Here is a 7,268-nt window from a genome sequence, read left to right on the forward strand (position 1 = left end):
TTTGGATTGAGAAATGTCCAACAGAAATTAACGAAAGATTTTTTAAAAGATTTTATACATAAAGCTCTTCAAGTAGTTTTAGAAATTAACCACTTTCAATTTGATGATCAATTCTATCTTCAAATTAAAGGCACGGCCATGGGGACAAAAATGGCTCCTACATATGCAACCTTAGTAATGGGTTACTTGGAAGAAAAACTACAGAATAAACTTCCTGAGATTTCTTATGCAAATTTTGCACAATATATTCGACAAAATTGAAAAAGATACCTCGATGATATTTTCATCTTTTGAAATAAAACTACAGATGATTTACAAAAATTACGTGCTGAAATCAATTAATTACATCAATCAATTCAATTTACTATGGACGTGAGTGATAAAGAACTGCCATTTTTGGATCTCCGAATCTTTGAGGATGATACCAATATAATCACGGATCTTTATTGCAAAGAAACAGATTCACATCAATATTTGGATTTCCATTCATGCCACCCTTCACATACTAAACGTAACATTCCATGCAACATGGCTAGACGGATATGTACAATAATTACGGATACTTCATTACGGTCAAAAAGACTGGGGGAATTGAAAGCATACCTTAGGCGAAAACATTATCCGGAAAACCTCATTAATGACGGAATTGCCAAAGCACGGACCACACCTATATCTATCTTAAGAAACTCCCGACACGAAGAAAATGATGTAAACAACGATATTCCTTTTGTAATTACGCATAACCCACGCAACCACAATATTTTTGGAACAGCTAGAAGATTTTTTCCAATATTAGAACAATCCCAAAATCTCAAAAACCTGATAAAAGAATCTCAAATAAAAAACAGCAGAAGACAGGCTCTTAATCTGAAGAAAATTCTAACGCGCACCCGATTTACTACGATTTACTACGGAAAATCCAAATCCGTGCAAAAATGTGGTGATTCACGTTGCGGTACATGTAATCATTTAGAGGAAGGCAGAGAAAAAATTCTTAAATGCGGCAAAAAATTAACACCAAATTCTAACATGACATGCAAATCCGAAAACGTAATATATTGTATGACCTGCCCTACCTGTAATGAAAACTATATCGGACAAACCAACAAACTGAACGCCCGTGTGCGCGTCCACAAGCAGCAAATTCGCGATCCAAGTATCAGAAATTCGCCATGTTCCGAACATTTTGCCAATTGTGGTCATGGAGAATTCAACATATTTCCATTTTATAAAATGTATAATGACTGCATGAAATACCGAATTCTTTTTTTACAAACTATATATATATATATATATATATATATATATATATATACACACACACACACACACATATATATATATATATATATATATATATATATATATGTGTGTGTGTGTGTGTGTGTGTGTGTGTAAAACATACTGAACATTTATCTTATCAGACAATTAGAACACAAGGAGTGGGGACACCCCCACCACCCCTTCCTTTTTTCTCACAATTGTGTGTGTGTGTTATTCCTTTTCTTTTGGCTATCAAATCATATCATACATAAAAAAATACATACATGGTATCTCATACTTATAGAAAAAATAAATATAATGTAACATACAATTCATGTAGAGCTCATGTACAAATAGTTTTGTTTCTTGGAAGTACTTATGAAGAAGAGTTCAAATATTCAACAACTTTGCTGATGATTTTCTGAGGCTTTGTAATTCTGGGTTTCTTTGAACCAAACACAAACTTACTAAAAAACAGTTTGAATTCCACTGTGAGGGTCACGCCTATGTATGGTTTTTAACTTATTCAGGCTTAGATTGCAAGCTATATATTGAGCCTTTTAGAGATCAGTGGAACTTTCTAGTCTGTGTTTAAAATTTAAAACCGGATACGTAAAAGCACGAACTTTCCTTAAAAATAAATAAATAAAAATAAATAAGGACCATCGTGTACCAACACGTCTGATGACTGTGGTACAGTCTTTTGATGGTCGGACACATACATGTGGTCATATTTCATAAATCATAATAAAATAAAGAAGTAACTTATACTTATTTAAGCTAATTAAAAAGTAAAATATTACTAATATAAATTATTTTTTATTTATCTAATAATTTTAATAGTAATTTTTATTTAATGTATTGAATAAGTAAATTAGAATTTAAAAAAAATATATTAATAAGTAAATTAAAATTAAATATTTTTTTTTTTTTTTTTATTGATTTGGAGTTTAATAGAAGGTAATAATTAGTAATATTAGTAACAGGTAATAGTAATAGGGATGTAGGTATATACATGTATATACATGTGAAATAACTGAAATATATACAGAAAAGAATTAGGGTAGGGTCGCCAAAGAAAATTTTGATATTAGAGTGCCACTAGTTATTAATTATGAACTATAAATTGTGCCAGACAAGAATGTTTAGGTTTTCGTCAGGTGCTACACCTCAGACCCTGTACCATGTTTCTGTAGCTAGATCCAGCTCGTAGTACGATATGGCTCCATAATTCTTATTCGATAGTATGTATTATTTGTATAAAACTGAAGATGCATAGTGTAATAAGTGGTTAGTACTTATGTTAAAATTGTATGACAGCTAATATATCAACCATCAGAAGTGATATACTTAATTACATAGTATATAGATTTAATTAAATGAAGATATAGAATAGATGCAAAATCACAAATCGCATACATCCATATAGGGCTCACGGCGGGTGTGACCGGTCAACAGGGGATGCTTACTCCTCCTAGGCACCTGATCCCACCTCTGGTGTGTCCAGGGGTCCGTGTTTGCCCAGCTATCTATTTTGTATTGCTTGTAGGAGTTATGAGATTGATCACTGTTCGTTATCTTCACCTTGCATCCAACAAGCTTACATAAATTAAATATAATAGTATGCAGCAGGCCTGCATCCATACAAACTGCGACATTGCATCTAAATGGTTGTCATAAAAAGAGAAGTTTACTGAAGAGACATTATTTGTCGAAATGCGCATCTGGTGCATCAAAATTGGTACCGTATAAGTTTTACATTACAAAATACACACGTATAATAACATACCTGAATTTTATGTATATTTGCATATACATGTACTTATAATATACCTGGATTTGATGTATAGCTACATCTATACTTTAACTACATGTTTATATAAACTAATAAGATAAAAACGCAAATCTTGTATTTATAATATTGATATGCTACTAGACTATCCTTCTATGTAAATGTTTACATGCTGATAAACATTAAGTTATACACGATAGAAAACCCGAATTATATGCTTAGTTGTTTATATAAGTATAACACATGTAGTTTTTTCTATATTAATAAACATAAAATTTAATATTAGAATAATGATGTTTAGTGGTTTCCATACCTATAAACACACGATTATTGTTTACATATTGTAAACATGCACGACAAAACCTTAGTTATACATATAAGTAAAACTTTTTACCCACCAACTGGAAGGAAACTTACGAATGCTATTGAAATCTACAAATCATGCAAACTAAAGATGGCGAATGAATAGATTAGTTATGTGGCAGCAGATGTGAAGACGCTCATACAACGTAATTTGTGACGTAATTTGTGATATTGTGACGTTTCATCCACTGAAACCACGATACGATGGCCTATTACAACAATAATAAGCAAAACAGAAGGTTAAGTTAATGAATGCATTGAATACTGAATAAGCATAAATGATTAATGGAATTATAAGGACATGTAAATGAACAAAATTTAAATAGTAAAATAATTTAACATAATGATATTTAGATTGTGAAATAAAAAAGCTTTATTTAATTTAATAATAATTTTAAGATGAAAATTATATATATATATATTACAGTACATGTAACTAAACTCGTTTAAAAGTACTGTCAAGAGTGTAGAGTAACTGTTGCTATTCTATGGATCACCTCAGAAGTAATGATTTGTTTGTTTGATATTGGTAGGATTGGTTAACTATATATTCTTAACCGAATGGTGATTGTATTATCAGCCATAATACTATTCATCTCATTGCGATCCAGCCTCACCCTCCAACATAGTGAAGTTGAAGTGTGTTGTAGTAATATACATATGCTCCGTATGAGACGTATGGGTTGTCCCATGGTTTAAAAATAAATAAATAAGGACCATTGTGTACCAACACGTCTGATGACTGTGGTACTGTCTTTTGATGGCCGGATGGAGTTTATGTTCAGGGAACAATTCAGGGGATAAAAGTAGAGTTCACAACAGACACAGGGGCTGCAAGAACTATAGTATCCGATAAAATGTTTTGGTGACTCCCCAGGAACAAAAGGCCGGAGTTAAATGAGTCTTTGGGTCTTGTAGCCGTGAATGGAGATCCACTTTAAGTCTTAGGAAAAGCAGTATTTGAAGTACAGATGCTAAATTAGTATTGCAAAGGGAGATAATTTTTGCGGTAATAGAGGACGAATGTCTCCTAGTATTGGATATTTTATTAGACAGTCAGTTTGGGGCTGCAGTTATCAATTTAAATGACAATGTAATTTCTATGAATGACATTGATATACCATGTACAAAAATGAGCCAAACGACTCATACCCGGAAAGTGTTGTTAATGGATCACTACCATATACCCGCAATGAGTGAAAGGATAGTTCAAGTCATGATTATTAGACCAGAAGATGAATTTGATCTTCAACAACAGATGTACCTCATAGAACCAAATTCCACTTTTGAAAACAAAAATAGCGTGGCTGTTGCAGCGACATTAGTGGATAATGAGAATAAAGTGGCAGTACCATTGAGAGTGTTAAATCCGTCCAGTAATGATATCTATCTTCAGCAAGATGAAGAAATAGGACCAACAGAGCTGTGTGGGGAAACTGCATTAGAAGACCCCATTCTTGAAGAAACCGGAGAGGGTCAAAACTTTGTCAGTATTAGGAAAATTAAGTCAGGGTTTGACCATGAAAACCTCGTGAAATTGGTAGATGTTAAAAAAAGCCTAAGGAGAACAATTTAATCAGAACATTACCGACAGTTCCTGCTCACTTACAAGACTTGTATAGTAAAGCAGTGGAAGGCAAAGAACATGATGTAAAGGTTGCAGTAGCAGAAACACTAGTACGTCACTCAGACGTTTTCTCGAAAGATGATGAAGACTTGAGAAAGACAAATGTGGTAGAACACACCATAAATACGGGAGGCAGTCGACCACTAAGGCAACCTCCTCGTAAATTTCCTTTCACATTCGAGAGTGAAGAAAAGAAAATCGTTGAAACAATGCAAAACCAAGGAGTCATACAAAAATCTACATCACCTTGGGCCAGCCCAATAGTGCTTGTCAAGAAGAAAAATGGCAAACTGAGACCCTGCATAGACTATCGGAGATTAAACGCTGTGACTACAGCAGATGCATTCCCATTACCCAGAGTCAAAGACTGCCTCAATGGTTCAGTATACTTTGCAACGTTTGACATCACGTCTGGATACCAGGTTTGATTCAGAAAAGAAGGAATGCATAAAACTGCGTTTATAACCAAATATGGGCTGTATGAATTCCGGACTATGCCAATGGGACTTAGTACCGCTAGCATCCTTTCCAACGTTTAATGGAGTTGGTCTTACAAGGACTCAAGTGGAGAACATGCATCATTTACTTGGATGACATCGTGTTGTATGGTAATAATTTAGACCAGCATCTCCACAGAGTTAATGAAGTCCTTGGAACAATAAAGAAATCGGGATTAAAGTTTAAGTCTGGAAAGTGTAATTTACTACAAGAAAGTGTTAACTTTTTGGGCCATGTGGTATCAAGAGATGGAGTTCTAGTAAGTGCAGATGTTGCCAAGATTCTTTAATGGCCTTGTTCTGAAAATGTAACTGGAGTCAGACAGTTCCTTGTAATGACGATTTACTTTAGGTGATTCATCAAAGATTTATCTTCAATAGCAAGTCCGTTAGTGAAACTCACAAAGAAGGATAGGAATTTTGTCTGGGACACAGAATGTGAAAACTCCTGAAAAACCTAAAACGGATTTTAGCTGGTCCAATGGCTTACCCCAGAGACAATGAAGAATTTATATTAGACGCAGATGCCAGTGGAGAAGCCATAGGAGCTGTTCTCAGTAAAATCCAAGATGGGAGGGAAAGGGTGGGGGGCATCAGCTATGACAGTCGTACCCTCACAAAATCTAAAAGAAATTACTGCATTATGGATAAAGAGTTGCTGGCAGTTCGCCTCTTTGTAGAATACTATAAACGATGTCTATTAGGCCGTAAGTTTCTAGTGCGAACAGACCACCGGGCACTCGTTTGGCTGTTAAAATTGAAAGGACCTAAGGACCGACAGCAAAATGGCTAGGGATATTATCAGTCTATAACTTCGAAATCCAACACCGATCTGGTCAGAAGCATGGGAATGCCGATGCTCTGAGCAGATGCACAAACCCCTCAGATTACCAGTGTGAATACATAGACAACATGAAAATTTGAAGTGCGGACCATGTAAAAAATGTCTTAGCAGAATGAGAGGGATGGGTCAGGAAACAGGGAGCCAACTGCCCACTAGATCAGTGCGAACACGTGTTGTAGACAATAAGGAAGAAACTCAAACACATGGATATTCAGAATGGAAACCATGTTTTACACATGAAGATATCAGGAAGGAACAATTAAATGATCCCGATTTGAAAATAGTTTATGAATGGGTGCAAAATGAACGGAGACGAGATATCAAGGAAATATGTTTAATGACCCAAGCCGCGATACATTGCTGGTATATCTACCATCAAATACAAATATCGAATGGAATTCTCTCAAGAAAGGGAAATAAATGTGACTCAGTCCAAATGTTCCAACAGATACTGGCACCTAAAATACTGCGAAAGGAGGTTATGCACCAATCACATGATGCACCTATGGGGGACACGTTGGCAGAAAGAAAACACAGGACAAAATAATGCTGAACTTTTATTGGCACGAGATGAAAGGCATAAGTGCATATGTTGCTAGCTGCCGGATTTGTCAAAAGAATAAAAAGCTTACAAAAATCCTAGGAGTAAACTTGGCTCAATGTGAGTGGGAGCATCCAAGGACAGGATTTCAGTAGACATACTTGGGCCCCTCCCAGAGACCAGATACATACTCATCATTACAGATCATTTTACCAACTGGGCAGAAGCTGTACCCATCCCAAACCAAACGGCCAATACAGTAGCCAAGGCGATATTTAAAGAAGTTATCAGCAGATTTGGATGTCCTGCAACACTACACTCAGACCAAGACACTAACTTCG

This window comes from Ostrea edulis, chromosome 1 (assembly GCF_947568905.1).
Source record: "Ostrea edulis chromosome 1, xbOstEdul1.1, whole genome shotgun sequence".
Lineage (NCBI taxonomy): Eukaryota > Metazoa > Mollusca > Bivalvia > Ostreida > Ostreidae > Ostrea > Ostrea edulis.